The sequence below is a fragment of the Pholcus phalangioides genome, unplaced genomic scaffold (genome assembly GCF_987345545.1).
Source record: "Pholcus phalangioides strain wild (caught in Gottingen) unplaced genomic scaffold, Ppha-v1.0 ptg000004l_1, whole genome shotgun sequence".
NCBI classification, from domain to species: Eukaryota; Metazoa; Arthropoda; class Arachnida; order Araneae; family Pholcidae; genus Pholcus; species Pholcus phalangioides.
The window spans coordinates 51,570,814-51,589,250 of NW_028301597.1; the positions used below are offsets into that span (position 1 = coordinate 51,570,814).

The 18,437-nt window shown below is 35.2% G+C and overlaps 1 protein-coding gene across 1 annotated transcript in view; it reads right to left on the minus strand.

The window, feature by feature from the left end:
* The window catches only part of LOC149087818 (LIM/homeobox protein LMX-1.2), a 107,174-nt gene that overhangs the window by 44,306 nt on the left and 44,431 nt on the right, over window positions 1-18,437 (minus strand). The window lies entirely within an intron of this gene.

Consider the following 18,437-nt stretch of genomic DNA (forward strand, 5'->3'; position numbering starts at 1 on the left):
ATAAGATATAGCGGAACCCAATTTGTTACGAATCAGGGCAGTGGGGCTGGTACCCAGACGGGAAGAGATATTGAAACCGGTGTGATATCACTGAATGCACCTTTACGATGTGCATCTGACGATTCCATTGCTTTTGACTTGCGTTGGGAACTTCCTGAGATGTGAGCTTTTAAAAACTTTCAGCACGCAACTTTTTGCGGGCACTCCCAGTATTGTCAGATAATTGAAAAGACGTATTCACGTCAACAGATTGGTTCTCTGTGGTATAATGGTCAGTGCGCTTGCCCTTTATGCAATAAGTCCTACAGGTTCGATTCCCGGTGGAGAGAACGACACTTTTTCTCAGTTCACTTCGGCATAATATCTTATTGGTACCCGAGTGGCGTGGTGGTAAGGTGCTCATCTACCACCGTGAAGGTTGCCGTCAGGTCCCAAGTTCGAACCGGTGGAAGATCGTAGATAATATGGATATTTTCCCTAACGAGCATGAGGCGACCACCGAGAGCTGGCGCCTTCATTTCCAACCGTTAATGGCAGTAAATTGCAATATTGCCGTAGTTGGTGCTTGGTGAAGTAGATAGCCTATATTGATTTCACGATACACTTTGTTTTCGTGTAAGTTCACTTCCATAAAAATTCAAGGACTTTACAAAATGTCGCCAACACGAACTTATTCAGCATCACATAAGACTTCGTAAACATCTAAACAGTCCAATTTTTTTTTTTTAAACCTCAAAATGTAATATATCCCAAGAATCAGTAAAACCGCATCAAAGACGGAGAGAAGAAGCCCCTTGTTCTTTCTAAAGACAAAACTGTCCATCTTATTGGAAGTATATTGGGAAAGAGCCATTCTCTTTTGATTCTCTCTCTTTTTCTCTCTCGAGGACTCTTCGGAAAACCCACACGAAATGAAAACACTAGAGTAGTATCGCTTCTCTCTCTCAATATGGTCTTTTCTCTTAGAATAATAAGTGCCACAATCATGTGGTCCAAAGATTTCTACAAAGTCCCGGTGGATCCCACTTGTGCGATGACGACGATGATGATGACGATAAATCATCTCTCTCTCTCTCTCTCCCTTGCGAGGTATGTCGTGATGGTGGGCGGCTCTGTTCGAGTGCAAAGAAAATGTTTTCGAGCACGAAACTTTTGCCAAAACTCTCTTATGTGTGTGTCCGCTCTTTCCCCCCAACAACAACGCGAAATTCCCGTCCGGCGGAATATTTATCTTGAAGCGTGGGAAGAGGATTATGACAGAGAGCATCAACGACCGGATATTAATTTGTAAGCCTCGGTTGGGTTAAGGCAAAGTCATCCAGAGACACGAATCCAGTCTCGTTCCCCCTCTGACTGCAAATCTAGCGTGTAAGCATCCAATGCCTGTGTGCCTTGTTTGTTGCCTGATATATATATATACATAATATTACCCGAGTAACAACCGTTCGCTTCTTCTCTGAATTTCGTACTTAAATTTTAAAATGAAAAAATAAGTTTTTCATCAATACTTAATGCATATAGTGAAAACTTTTTTGAAACATTTCGATACATACCTTCACGTCTATGGGAGACGTATCGAGTTACGCATCGCTTTTTAAGCATTGTCTTACGTACACTGCCCTAAGCATGGAGTGATCATATGACCCGTGTATTACGAGTAATTCTCGTAGTTTTTCTGTCCTAATTTTCTTTATGAAAATGCCCATTTTTCTTTTACATAAATTGCGCGAATCTTAATCTTTACGCAAATAATGGAAAAAAATATTATTTTCATAACTTATTATTTTTATGATAATTATGACTCTGAATATAAACATTATCTCGCGTATTCATCACGTTCAAGGTTTTTACGTGAAATACGTTTTAACTCACTGTGTTTAGCGATAGTCCTTATATTCAGAAAAGACGGGAAAAACTTTAAGAGGTGATAGTACACACCAATACAAACAATTGTCATCAGAAAATGCATGGTCTAACATGAAACGCAAACGCCCCTAGCGCGTTTCGAAACGGCCGCTCCACAAACGTTAAAACGGCATTCGTGTTGAAATTTATCGAGAGAAAAAGAACAAAAACGCATGCAAATGTAACCTGTGGGTAAATACGCTAAGTATTTTCGTACTGAAATGCATTTCTGCTTTTTCAGTATTACTAAAGTGCGCCATAGTACGTTACAACTGTTAGAACGCGGTTGCACGCTGGAATAACTTCACAGGGCTAGCGTCCGCGCCTTTGATTCACTGTGACGCCGATTTGCATACGGTTTCTTCTTCTTCCCCAGGCTACATTTGCAGGCATGGTGTTCTTTTTCTCGCGATAAATTTCAACAGGAACGCCGTTTTGAAACGCGCTAGCGCGTTTGAGTTTCATGTTAGACCATGCATTTTCTGATGACAATTGTTTATATTGATGTGTACTATCACCTCTTAAAGTTTTTCCCATTTTTTTTGGATCACCCTGCATTTCCCACCATTGGCAATATTGAAATAATTTTAGTGGCAATCGGCGATTCTCCTATAGCTGTCGCATTTCATTTTTTGGCGAAAATTGGCGAGTTATCATATTTTCCCGAATAAAACCATTTGATTTCGCGTATTTTTCTCGATGATTTATGGTCAGCCTACAATGTTTTGCGACATTCATGGCACCTGTGACATAATTAGAAAATATTTCACTAATACTTAATTATTTTGACAAGTTGATTTAGTTAAATTTTTCAATCAAAATATTTCTTTAACATTCAAGAACCGAAAAAAAATTTAAACATGATGAAGATTGGGATTATGGGAAATTAATTCATCTGTGGTGCTTTGTGTTATCTTCTATAATATGGGACTGTTGGATTTGCCCAGGCCAAGATCTCTCAATTGACACCAAAATCTCTCACATGCTTCATATACGTCTTGAAATAGGAGCGTTTAAATCCGGTTCTCTCAGCCTTCCGTGTTCCACGGACTCGGTGAAGTGTAAGAGCATCATTTATTTCATTGAACTTTTATTTTATTGACCTCCTGTACCAATAAAATCACTGTTCCAGACTTTGCCACGAAGCTGGGCTGGAAGAGATCTCGGCAACGGGATAAGTCCGGTCACAGAGTCCTGTGTTCATTCATTCATTTCATGCCAATAAAATAAAAGCCATGTACTCTCTTTGTGCCAATAAGGTGGCACAATTTTCCAAGGGCTCGCATCCTTGCGTCAATAAAATAAAAGCCACGGAACCTTCTTACAAAATAATATTCAGTACAGTATACAGGGTGTCCTATAGGTGACAATGGGGCCTTTCTCTCATCAACCGTCCATCGCAGTGGTATAGTTTCAGTTTGAAAAATGCTAAAAAGACGTTCAAAAATTACCCTGTACCAGTTTTGAGAGTGAAAATACAGTGTGTAACTAAATTTAAAAATATCTAAATTTTTATACTCTCCCTTTGTCTTCTAATTAGAAAGTTGTTGCCCTGTCAATCGTGAGGCAAACAAAAAAAATCCAAGTTTCCAAGTACAATATTCACTGAGATATTCGAATGCACAAATCGGAGAAAAGTTGGGAAAGGACAACATAAATGAGGAAAAGGAGCGTCGACCGTTAGTTTTTGCTGTTATTTCATAACTTTTCTCCGATTTTTGAATTAAAATATCTCAGCGAATATTGGAATTGAATTAGAAACATAGAATTTTTTCTGTTGGCCTTAGGAGATACAGGGCAACAACTTTCCAATTGGAAGTTAGAGGACCGAGACACCGTTTAAAAATTTAATTTTTTTATTAATTACACACTGTATTTTCACTCTCAAAACGTGTATAGGGTTATTCTTGAACGTTTTATAAAACATTTTAAAAAACGTTCCTTTGAAGTTCCTTCTGAGCGTTTTTTAAACTGAAACTATAGCTCTACGATGGACGGTTGATGAGATAAAAGCCGCATTAGTACTTACAGGACACCCTGTCTACTGAGATAAAAACAATGAGTTGATACTTTTCTAGCGCAAACTCATTAACCTTCCCTTCCCTGAGATCTCTCGAAGAACCTCCAAGGAGCACCGTGAGTCTCTGGTTTGAAGCATCACGTTATACCGTCTTCGTGGAAATAATGCCAGTCTAGTGATATAACTGATTAATAATACACAAAAAAAATATTTTGAAATCAACTTTTTGGAACCGAAAAACTTTTTATAAAATATTTCTTAAGTTAAAATAATGCAATAACTCTTTTGTGTTAAATGAACACATTTTGATTATTTTCATATCGGAAAAAGAAAAGATAAAAGAAGTATGATATAACAGAGTTATCTCTATGTGGATAACTCAATCTATTTTTAGGAGGGTTTTTTTGTGTGTGTGTTTGTGTAAAAAAAATAGAGCGAGAGAGAGAGAGAGAGAATGACGTGTGGGCAGATCAGCAAACACACAACGTGAAATCCCCATGATTGAGACATTTCCATTTTATCATCTTTTTTATTCGGGCGTCGGGACTCGTGTCAAAAGCAAACACTTGAATTCGCTACCGAACCGCACGCTACTTTCGATGAGACATTTTTCATCCCCGAAATCCCGAAAAATGACCTTAAAGACCCTCTTCACACCTTTCTGATAACAACGATGGATTTATAACACTTCTCTTTTTTCACAAATATATTTCCCACCGTGTGGCCGAAAATCTCTCTCTCTCTCTTTTCCCCGCTTTACTTTACCGACCGATCTCCTAATATTTGCTCTCATCTCTCTCTTTTTTTGTTTCCTAAAGCACGTGGAAGCCGGACTCGCGCATGAAAAGGCTCGAGAATAAAAGAAACAGCTTCCATGAGAGAAGTGAGGGGACCAGCTTTCATAAGCCAAAAAAAAAATGTCTTTATAAATTAGCGAGTTTTTAAGGCAACTGACTACGTTCAAGTGACGAATTTTCCGAAAATAATCGGAAACTGTTTTTATGAGTTTATGTCAAATTATGTTTTAACTGAAATCTAAAACTGTTTTATTTCTGAACACGCAATAAGTAAAACCAAACTTATGACTGATTTAAATCATTTGAAACAATGGTTTCGAAAGCAACGAAAAATACTTGAACGCGTTTTTTAAAGATTTACTTCTTCGTTACTTTATTCCATAGGACACGAAATTTCTCAAAGACTATGCAAGATATTCTCCCGCGATATTTTACAACAGCATTTCCGATAATGAACTAGTTATCTTGGATACATGTTCAGAATTTAATATTTTACAGCTGTTTGATAATAAAATATCAAATTTGAATTTTTTCCTCAAAATTCACGTGTTTCACGAAAACTGACATATCTTAGAGAATATTCTGTGTACATTAAATCTTTTAGCTCCAGTGGTCATAATAACGGACTCGCATCGCGAGGACTCGGGTTCAAACCCCACCGCCGCCACAGTGGTGGTCGGCTAAAGTTTATTTTCTGTAGTTCCCAACTGGAATGCGAGCCGATAGCCCCTTTAAATGTATCGTCACAGAGAGTAACGGGCCTACAACGGTATAATTATTCGATCATTGCACTTTACTCATAGTTACTACTATTACTAAACCAGACATGCGCCTCGTCCATATTCCTCTGCGGAACTTCTAATGAATTGGTACATGTTGGAATGTGTGTGTATGTGTAGTGAACCTGACGTGAAGTTTGTTTCTGTGTAATGCTTGATATGTGTAGTGCTGCCATCTGCAATCAATTTTTTAAACCGAGTTTTCGCAACTCATAGTGAGTGAAATGTAATGAATGAATAATTGTAGCGTTGTAAGCCTGTTGCTCTCTGCAGCGAGACTTTTTAAAGGGGAGATCGGCTCGAATTCGCACCTCGAAGTTGGGAACCACCGAAAACCAACTTCAGCCGACCACCACTGCAGTGACGGTGGGGTTTGAACCCGGTTCCTTGGGATGCGAGTCCTTCACTATGACACTCGACCTCCACAGCGGCTTACTCATCGTTAGAAAAAGTTAATAACAGATGGCAGCACTACACATAACAAGCATTACACAGTAACAAACTTCATGTTGGCTCACAACACATTCACCCACATGTACCAAAATGTACCAATTCGTTAGAAAATCCGCAGAGGTATGTGGATGAAGTGCATGTGTGGTTTAGAGTATTAGGAGTATAGCGTAAGTACTGGAAATAAGCTAATTTTGAGGACATCATTTACAATATTTCAAAAATGGAGCATGTTTGCATCCACTGCGAGTGGGTTTCTGTGCAAACTCTGTCGGATGCTCTCCACATTTTCGTCTGACATGCTGGGACGGCCAGGGGGATATTTCCCTTTACACAGACAACACGCGTCTAGGAATTGTTTATACCATCGCCTAATGCTTTGAGCGGTAGGAAGTTCAACACCAGGGTATCGTCGACGAAAAGCACGATAAACAGTTGTTACGGACTCACACTTCGCGAAGCTTAGAACATAAAACGATTTCTGTTGTGCAGTTGCCATCTTGACAAGCACTGAAGTGGTGGCCGAAGGAAGAGCATTAGCTCTACCGGTCGGCAGCTGCGCGAAACTCGAGTTCTCTACCTATACATTATTCGATCAAAACAGATTAAAAACTGAATAGTTACGATTTTTTTAAATCGGATGATTCTTTCTGAAACAACCCGTATTCGTGTAGCCCAGGGGTTCTTAAGGGGTTCAGTTGCAAGAAAGAGCTCCTGAGATGAGTCGTATGAATCCATTTCAATCCGATTATAAATCCATTTTTCAATCACTGGTTTTATTGGTCGTCTTAATAATTTCGGCGGACTGTGCTGGGGCCCAGATATTTAGGGGCCCTCTTAATATATGGATTTTATATACGTTATTTTTGGGGGGGGGGGGGAATATGAACATATTAAACAAACATCAATGAAAATGCACAAATGATGAGAAATCAAAATTAATTGCAATATATAATTGCAAAATTAATGAAAACAATTCCATAAATAATGGAAAATTATTTCAGAATGCATAAAAAATAATTCCAGAATGCAAGAAAAATAATTAAAATTAATGAGAGCGATAATTTCCGAATAAGGCTAACGGAAATTAAGAATTAGGCTAATGAAAATGAAGAATTCCTTAAAGGAACAATTTCAGAATTTGTTAAAAAAATAATTTCAGAATTAAAAAGAAATAATTTCAGAATTAAAAAAAAATAATTTCAGAATTAAAAAAAAATAATTTCAGAATTAAAAAAAAATAATTTCAGAATTTAAAAAAAATAATTTCAGAATTAAAAAAAAATAATTTCAGAATTAAAAAAATAATAATTTCAGAAACAAAAAATAATTTCAGGGAATTTATGAACGAAATAATTTCAGAATTTATGAGACATAATTTTTTTTCAAAATTTTTTAATTAATCACATTTACCGCAACTAATCGATGGAAGAAAACGGATATATGTCTGGATACAATAGCAACACAAAATAGAAATATTCAAAGCTATATTTTTACATGTTTCACGGTGATTGTGCATTGCTCATTGTGATTTTTTAGGTGTCTCGATATTCGGCTTACGAAATTCAATATACTGACGGTCCCTTTCCCGCGCATAACGTGTCGTTGAAGGATTATCCCATAATTTTTAGTCGCCTACAAAGTTGACACGTCGGCTTTTGGTCGAAAGATTAGCGGCTCTTGTGAATCCGTCATCATCGTGTGGATGGGAGAAGTTTCTCCAATAAGAATCGCTGAGAGAGCGACTTGTTCCGGCTTCTGTGAGAAATATTCTGTTTGCTCAATATCCTAAGCGAGCACTTTTCTGCCAAAACTCACTCCCGCGGCTGGCTCTTTTCATTTCTACCGCCTTTTCACGGCAAAGGGATTCCTCTCTCTCTCTCTCTCTCTCATTCGGAGAAGAGTACGTCAATGGCCGGATTCGGGTCCTTTTCTAGAGGTACAAAACCCACGAGAGAGAGAGAGATGTTTCCTTCCTTCACACAAAACTGATGTAAGGAGCTCAAATTCTGACAAAAGAGTGTCCTACAAAAAGACGGACATTTCTTTTTAATTTTTTTTTCAGTGAGGTATCCAATTTCGTTTAGAATCGAATTTATCACCGAAAAATGGAAAGTAATACTTAAAGACTCATAAGCCCAATACTATTTTTGTGAAGGAAATAAGATTTTTATTTCTTCCGAATTCAAGCTATTTTTACACATTATAAATTCTTACTTGTAACTAAGTTACAACTTTTCTTAGTGTATATTTTTTTTAATCAATAATATATCAGTTACGGTTAATGAGAAAAATCCGGTTGTTATGTATAATCACATAATCACCGAGCATTTTGGTAAGTTTGATAAATTTCCTTGAATACAAATACAAAACCACAACAGGCAAAATGCCCAACGAGGTGGCTCAGAAAAAGATGCCCATAACAAATATGGTTGTCATGTATTTCTAAAATACAGCAACCCCCAATTCAAAATGCGATTATGAAAACTAAAGACTATAAGCATGATAAAATATGATACAATGCCCATAAAAAAATGTTTATGGTCATCTTATGCATAGTACCCAAGCATCGCGTCGTTGGATATGATCACAAACCGAACTTATTCGATATACTATCATGATAATTCATTATATCGGGGTACGATCGTAAAATTTGTTACTATCATATCGGGATCCAACTGTATATCTATCACATATATTAAGCTCATTTGGAATTTTTTCATATTTATCAAATTCACCAACTACACTAGGGTGTTATGCATAACCATATGTTCAAATAATTTAATTTTTAAAGAATAATAATAATTATTATTATTATTATTATACATTAATTATATAATAACAAATAATTATTACAATAAATAACATAAGTTTCAAGAATTTATCAAATTTACCAATGACTCACGGTTGTTATGCATATTCACCGGTAAAAGTGATAAATCTATCAGACTTACCAAGACTGACATGACAAATTGATTGGTAAGTATGCATAATAACCGATTTATCACATTTACCGTAACATACATACAGGTAGTACCGAAAGTCGCTAAGTCACATTTTACTGGCGAACCGTTGATCCTAGAGGCATACTTCCAATCAGAAAAAGTATTCAAATAACATTTACAACTCATATATGTTATTCATGTTGCAAAGGATTATATAGTTATTATTAAAATACAAAAATTGACTTTTTATACGTACACCCTGTTCTCAATGACCCAGTGAGAAAGTTGTTGCTCTGTCTCTCTCCTGATGCCAACAAAAAAATTCCACGTTTCTAATTTCAATATTCGCTGAGATATTTGAATTCAAAAATTATAGGGGGAAAAGGGATAAAAGAACAGCATGTATACGAGATAAACAAACGTTGTCCGTTAGTTTATGCTATTCTTTCTTAACTTTTTCCGATTTTTTAATTCCAGTATCTGAGCGAATATTGCAATTAGAAACGTGAATTTTTTTTATGGCCTCAGGAGAGGCACGGCAACAACTTTCTCATTTGGTCTTTTAGAACTGAGTATCCGCGTAAAAGGTTAGTAAATGCACAATCCCCTTGCAACATGAATGATATATCTGAGTACTACACGTTATTTGGGTGCTTTTTGTAATCGGAAGTATGTCTCTAGGACCAACGGTTCGCCAGTAAAATGCTGCAAGGGGAATTACGGAATCACCCTGTATAGTGGCAGCTATGTAGCACGGCCGGATCAAGACACATGAAGGTCCCAAGGCCTGAAGTAATTTTGGTGTGAATGGGAAGGTTAGGTATTTTTTATCCCGCGTGGTGGGGGCACTCGGAAAAATCACTTTGTCCGAGGACTTATGCAGGATCGAACTTTCGAAGAGGCAACGAGGAATCTTTCCAGGGAAATTTTGAGTTAATAACTTTTTAGAAAACGTTTTAAATTCAAAGGAATTGATTTGGTATAACAATAACTTATTTATAGAGGTATTATTTTCTTTCAATATTTTGATATTTTTACAAAAAATATTTTTAATTTTTCAATCGTCTTTGGCAGGAGGACCTCCTGAGCTCCTACCTGCGTACGCCTCCGGAGCCTGCGATACTGCTGAGATGCCCCTGAGGTTTAATGAGATTTATTAAGCACGAATTACTAATCAGGACTCTTCTTAATAATCGTGGCTACAAATTTATGAACTCATTGTAGAAATGTAGGAGGACTGGGTGTCCCATAAAAATTCTTTTAAAGTTCATAAAAATTAAAGAAATTGGTAAATTTGAATGCGGTATGCAAAATATTATTCTCACAAGAGATTTTTTTTATACAAATTTTTTCCGATAGAGTGCCCTTACTCGAAAGTAAATGACTGGAAATATTCAAATCACAGTCCTATGAAATGCTAAGTGTACGATTAACAGCTTGTTTCTGAATTTTCCTGTTACTGGCACTTATATACATAAGGTTTTCATTGTGATGTTGGCATTGGTGGATAAAGTAGTATTGGTGAAATTGTTTATCTCAGCCACGAATCACCGGCTAAAGCTTCAAGAACGTTTCGGACACAGGAGAGAATGAAAAAAGTTTCAGGTCCTAACCGGACTGATTTCCCTTTCCCTCTATGGACAGAAATTTGAAATATTTTTTTTCTGCACTATAAAAAAAACTACTTTTAAACTACTTAAGAATTTATGGGACACCCTGTATATCAGCTACCTTGTTGGGAAATTCTTTCTCTTTGTGACTATTGAATTAATAATTGTATTTGAGCAGTCACATATGTTGGGGGTTGAACATATTTCCTTGAGAGAAATACGGGAAATTCGGATTCCAAATACACGAAAATACGGGACATCTCCATTTATTGCCAAAAATTATGTCAAACGTAGAAAAAAAAATGCTAGATATTGCTGAAATAACGGAAAAATCAAATGACGGGAAATGAAACATTAACTGTGAATTGCAGTAGATTAAAAGGAGAGAGAGAATTCCATGAAATAAAACGTTCTGGACGTATGGTCCAGTATTCTCTACTGGATCAAAACAAAAAAAAAAAAACAATGATGATGATTCTACAGTCGAATCCCGTTATAACGAAGACCGGATAAGTCACTTCGCTATAACGAAATTTCGTTATGAAGGAATGCCAGGTTTTTGCATTGTTCCTATATAAACTTATCTGTGTGGGATTAGAAAAAGCGTTCGTTAAAACAAGATTTTCGCTATAGCGGTATTCATTAAAACGGGATTCGACTGTAATTGTTGTATTACACGCAGACGGAGAGCTTTAATGGCTGAATTCGATGCATATTTATGGATGTAATACATCTTTTTTTAGATTTATTTGGCACAACTTCAATACTATATTAGTTTTGTGTGTCACATGAAAAAATTGTCATTCATGAAATGCAACTAGTTACTCGAAGCAACATTGGGGAGAGAGTCCAAGACACACAAAAAGGCAACTGTACAATTTTTGTAACAGAACGCGTCTATGTGCAAGGTGGTGAGAAACCGGAATTCCTAACTCTTCAACTTGACGTTTCATTGGATAACATTGCGTTCCTTCGAGTCTCCGTGGGGACTGTAGCCATGGCGACCAACGACACGTGCAGCATCACGGGACTGCACCATCACGACGGCGATTCCCGGCTAAAAATATGTGTAATCGGGAAAACAACGAAATTCTTATATATTCACTTCTCAACAGTATTGTGTCCGAAATTTGAGATGTTATTATTCATCTTATATTGTGCCTAAAATGATTTGGAATATGTTATATTCTTAACATTGTATTCACGATAAAGTAAAATTCCCGTACCCTCTTAACGAATACCCCTCAGATGCGGTTACCCCTCTTTTACGGTCAAATAATAATTTCCCTGTATATAATAAAAGTATGTATTTTTCAAACTTCTAATTAACGGCCACCCTTCTTTTACGAACGAATTTTTTTGTCCCGCCGTTTTGCGCAAAAGACAGGATTTACTTCGATTGTTGAAAAACAAGAAAAAGCGCGTTACAAGTAGACTCGATAATCCGGCCGGGTATTAACGTGACCTTCGAAAGTAACAAGGCCCCCTCAATCGAAAATGACGTCAGCACTCGTGGGGCATCGCGTCGCTGGACAGGGAAAAATTTTCTCTTTAGCTGTTGGATTTTTTTTTAAGGTTGTGTTTTTGACGGAATATTAACCTCGATGTGTGTGGCTCACTTCCATAAAAACATAGTGAATATTTCTTCAAATACGGATGAAATTTGTGATAGCATATTTCCAATTTAAACCTTGCATCAACACAGGAATTTAATTAAGTTTAATGGGCATTTTAATTAGTTACAATGGCTTTGAGGATGAAACGTACAGTTTGCCTTTATTTTACCGTGTTATCTTTCAATCGATAAAATCTTGCTTAGCAACCAGCAAAATCTCAAAAAATGTGCCAACACGGGATCCACTGTTTCTGGATGAAAAGTATTGTATTTGCGTATACGTTAAAATAAATTGGTATAATGAGTTTTCTTTTTCCGACTATATATTTGCCAAGTATATTCAGATATACACCAAACAGCGGTTCTCAACCGGTGCGGGCTCCGCGACCACTCGACGATAATAAAATAAATCAGTAAATTTGATAAACTAACAAAAAAAAGAGGCCTAAAAAGGTACCGCCAATAAATAATATACTAAACAGGGCTCCGCCATAGAAAGTATACACTGAAAAGCGAGTCAGAAAAGGTTGAGAATCGCTGCTATAGAGGATTGAGAAGTGTATAAATGCGAACATTAAAACAATAGTCAGAATATTATATCAGTTTTTGAAAAAACAATATGCATTTTAAAGCTCTCTAAATTATGTTTGAGTAAGTAAACTAAAACACATCAATGATCAGATATAACAAACTTTTTATTTCAAGATAATAAAAGCAAATGTTTGGCACATCTGAAATTTCAAATTTAGAAATTTATTTACTGTTACACACACACAAATAAAATATTATATATACAATATGCACAAAAATCACATTAATTACAAGCAAAAAATACAAGTATTTATAACCGATTACGTAACAGCACCAATGATTAAAGAATCCATCTAGAGCATCTTATTGCGAAATTAAAGTATTTAATTTTCGCTTCTGACTTTTTCTTTCGACTGAAGAATCGTTTCTTTGCTTACAGAAGTTGTTCAAAAATATGTTTGTAGATGACCACAAAATTTTACTTAAAATTTCTGTTGCATTGTGTCCAAAAGAACAAAACTCATCAAACACAAACAGATTTTCATCAGTTATGTATTTCTTTGAAACCTTGAATAGAAGGTTTCGATGGTTTTTGTTTTTCAATAATTCATTTTCTTTATTGCTAAGTAATTTATCAATAATCAGATAACTATATAACACCACATTCACTACTGCAGATGATGGAAAAAGTTTACCACGATCGAATTTCATAATTAAACTGTGAATTTCTTCAAAATCAAATTCTTTATCGACTGTTAATATAGTTTTACAGCTATCGCATTTACTGTTTTTCAAAACTGAGAATACACAGTACCCAGCTATGTATGCCAAAACAGGTAAATATTCATGTGCTTGTTCAATTTCATTTTCTCTTACTTCATCTACTTCAAAATTGGTTATTTCAGATCTTTCATCAATTGAATTTATATCTCCAAAATTATCATTTAAAATTATGTCATTCACAGGGATTGTATATTTTTTTGAAATGATGCCTAGTTTCATATTTGCTCGAATTCTCAGCTTGTTTTCAGATTCAAACAATTGACGAATAGTTATATGATAATGACTGCCTGCCATTTGTCGATATAAGCTGAATCTGAGCTCGAGATTGTCAGTCTGAAATTTTCCTGGAAGGATGTAATCCATATTGAGCTCATTTTTACAATATGATGTTATTTCAATTATAGCATATGTGGTTACTTTTAGTGCCGAAAACCGAACACCTTTACTTTGGGGCCGTTTTTGTAGTTTCCCCTACAATTTACTACTGAACAAGTTTGTGGCATATTTCACAACATATATAACAACTATTAATTTGATGTTTAAACTGGAAATTCATGGAAAAAAATGTTCCTCAACATGCTTTGTGTCGTAGAACTAGAAGGAAAATGTACAGAGTAATGGAGTTTCCTTAACATTATGGCAGAAGAACCTGTTTCTACTAGGGGCAAAGCTTCTTAATACAGCTTTGACTAGGGGTCTTTCCGATCCGGTTAGCCCCAAGGTTGGTGACGTCAGAGGTATGTTGATGGGGATTGAGTTGGCCTTGTCACTCACGTAGGTCACGGTATTAATCCTGCCCGTACAGTATAATCCGGCGTTTTTTAGACAGATTTTCGTGAAGCATGGAAGAGGAAAACATACATCACTGCATGTCTTTGCGCAGAAGTTTATGCAGTATAACCTGTCACTTTGGACACCTCTAAAACCTTCGAAAGTGAGTTTATCGCCTTTTTTTTTTTTCTTCAAATTTACAAATGTAGTTGAACTTGGATGTCACACGACATGTCGGATACAACATCGACATGTTGATCCTGGCCGATTCTTCATGAGAATGAATCTCTCTTTCAGCGTCAATGAAATGCAACGATATCCCATATAAGGAAAATATTATTGAAACTATGCTTTCATTTTTTTGTTTTGTTTTTTTGGCTTATTTAAATTAAAAATTACTGATAAAAAAAACTACTTAAAAAGATTCATAAAATGTTTGATTTCCTATTCTAGTGAATTACTATAACAATAAAAACAGAATTCCGTACACGATTGTCGATCATATTGCAGTTTCCATTCGTTGTTCATAGGAACATTGGGAAAGTTCTTAGAATGGGTGGATTCTTATTGACATGTTTCAGTTGGTATCCATAGTGAAACATAAGTATCGCTGCAGGGATCGCTGTTTCATGCATTCGTTTTATACTTTGGTGAAAAGACTAGAGATTGAATTCGCGATGTGGATTGCATTTTCTCTGAATAGCCTTTTGTAATTCCGGAATGAATTAAAGTTACTCATTTTGAAATGTTTATGATTAATTTAAAATCCAAAGGTGTTTGCAGCATCTATGTCAATTAAATATTTATCTATATATAAAGATTTACTTGTTTGATTATGTGTTACTTATATGAGCGTGAAATAACCACGTTATGGTAACATTTATTGATGTTTCATACCAATATCTAAAACCCTCAACCTCGACAAAACTTTCAATCATAATGAAGTCAACCGAGTTTGACAAAAACTGTCCTCTTTCTTTCTTTTAATTTGAAAAATATCGAATTCAAAATACTTGAAGAATTGAAATATATAAAAATGGATACAAAAAAAGTAATTCGTACATATTCGTCCATTATTAAACACATACAGCCGCATAAAAATGTCTGTATTTCAAAAATAAATAGAAAGTGATGCTCGAAAACTACGGTGTGAAAAGGATAGAAAATGAATACAAGAATGCTATTCGATACATTCAGTGAGGTTTTTATTTGCGTATTAATTAGGTTGATTTCCCTTCTTTAATCTTATTAATTTAATTGTATATTGATGACGTACAGGGTGAAATTCAAATTCAAATAAGTTATGATAATAAATCATTTTCTATCCGATGAACAATCATTAGAGCAAATACAACTCTTTATCTAAAGCTTATACAGCAATTCATTTTGTGATTTTTTTAATTCTGAATCCGGAGAAAACAGTTTCCTTATTTCTGAAATTTTCAACTTTAAGAGAAATTCAAGAAAAAGAAATCGTAAAAACATAGTCTAAACGTATTAGCATGGCTTTAAGGAGACAGCAAAAAAAAAAACCGTACAAAGCCCGCTTAATCACTGAATAAATTGTTATAATTGAATTCTAATGGGTAATTGCTTGAAAAATTTTAATTAATGCTACGTAATTAATTAAATTATCGTAAATGATAAGGATGTTTCAACTCGCCGTTCTTTTTAGGGGAAACAAAAGCAACTTTTTTATTATTATTTCGACGTCTTTTAATTTTCGAGGTTTCTTCGTTTGTTCGATTTATTTTTTTCTTCTCACACACGCTAATATTTTGTTCTTTGCTGAGTTTTAGCGAATATTCTTATTTTGTTATTTTATTTACTTTTTTTTGTGTCTATTTTTTTGCCAAAGTTTCTGGGAAATTACTTCCCTGACCGCAGGTGTGGCTCTTGGAAACAGGTGGCGAATGAAGTGCGAACTGAGTAATGACTTTCTAAAAGTCCTGCAAAAATTCTCACGAATTTTATTTTTTCTCTCCTCGTATCCACACTTTTCGTGAACTTTTTTCATGGTAAAAAAAAATTAAATTTTTTTCTTAGCAACCACGAAAAAAACTGCAATTTTTTTTCCCTTGCGTGTACATTAAAAGGTTTCTCCCGTGAAATGACGCATTTTTTGTAAATATCTAAAAAAACTTCACTTTTCTTCTACCCCGGCTTCTCCTGTGTGATCATGAATGCGTAATTGAAACAGTTTATACGCATTTTAAAGGTGAAAATATGTATATACCATGTAGTTGCCACGCTAAATTCAATTTCTTAAACCAATAACTCAAAATACACTTCAACAGACTTTTCACTAATTATATTTTTTGATACGGAGTATACATAACATTTTTTCCTAATCTAATCTTTTTTTTATTAAGCGTCATATTCATGTAGGGAAAATTAGAAAAATCTAGAAATTCAAATTTAAAAAGAAAGAAAACCGCGGAATATCTATTAATTTTTATTTTGAGGTCATTTTTCAATGGATTTTTCCTCTTCATTCTGTTTTTTCAAAACTTATTGTTTTGGAACATTTTGGTTTTGGGCAATATATATTTGCAGAATATCACGTAAGCTTATGTATCATTCAAGTGCATAGAATGGTGGTCTGTCTCACTTCTGAAAACTGTATAAATTTCACTATCGAAATAATTATTATTGGCATGCCCAACACTCTGGTAAGTTGGAATGTTAGAGTCATTGAAAAAGTAGCCATTTTCTAGGTGAATCGATGTATTTGCAGTTATTTTTTATCATTTTGTGTGCGTTTGCACCATGTAATGTTCTGCAGAGGTTGACTATTCTTCCTTCTTTCCTGCATCTGATATATATATATAATTTATGTATATCATTTGATGAACATGTAAACTCACAATCCGGGGATGGCCCTAGCATTTAAAGCTCTGTATAATATTGAAGTTTAAGTAGTCGTTTGTGAAAATAAATTTGTACACGTGTAATTCACACAAATGTTCGGAAAGTAAATTTTCCTATTTGTTTACTTCGTGACTTCGGAGAATATTTTCCATATTTATTTTTTGCCATTCCACAGATTATTCCTGTTTTTAATTTTTTTGCTATTTCAGCAAATAGTTTTTCCTATTTATTTAGTTTATGAAGGTCTGTGTAAAAATTATTCCTTCCTTTTTTTTATTTATCTTTCCTCCAGTCCGGAAATATTTTTTTTTTTATTTTTTGCGGATCCGCAAACTATTTCACTATTATTTCCGCCGATCCGTAGTTATAAAAATGTTGAAGAACACTGTTCTAGAAATCTTTCTTCAAGCTCTAAGAAATTTCACACGAGCGTTACGAAACTACTCAAGTGTTTTCTCAGGTCTCACTGGTCCGAATTCAAAGGGACTAGCCACTTAATACATAGTTGATAATTTCTGCTGTTCAGAAATTATCAGTTATTATGAACAGCCTCATCGGGTAATTGAACATTTCGGTATTTTACTTGGTTTTTTTTTTTTTCATCTTTTCTTTTTAAATTTATCTTAAAGATGATTCTTCTAGAAATATTAAAATCATTCTGATCAGCACAATTTTTTCTGTTTGGGATTTTGGAATGCAAACTGCCATTCAAAGGTGATGCAAACTTTGAATTACAATTTGAATACATTTTTATGTACTTAAATTGCAAGTCTTTATAAAATACCACGTGCTCTAAAGCAAAAGTCTTCAACTTCTCTGACATTGCTAGCCAAATAAAAACTTTTGACGGAACCCGTGGACCATTTACTTATACAAAGGTTTTTAACAGCTAACTGATGCGAAGATATATTTTGGAAAGAGAGAAAATTCAACTGTCCCTGCGGGGGAATCGAATCCATGTCCTTTTACTTTCCGGGTGAGCGCACTAGACCAGTAGTTCTCGACCTAGGGCCATATGGCCCCCCTTGTGGCCCTGGGATATTCTAAGGGGGCCATGGTTGAAAATCAGATGAAAGGGGAGCCACAACAAGTGGTAAAGGGGTCCACAGAGAGCTGTGAAAAATTAGAGATTTCAAGTAGAATATGATGGGACAAAATGTTACTACTTTCAGAATAAAGCAGAACTGTCCATAAAAACAGGGTCATCTTAACCCACGGGCTTCATATCTAGGAAATTATTTTTCATAAATATTTTTCAAAAGTGACTATGGGCTGAAAAAGGTTTAGAAACACTGCACTAGACTACAGAGGCAACGAATTTCTCAATCTTTCCTTGGAGCTCATATGCACTGAGTGCGAC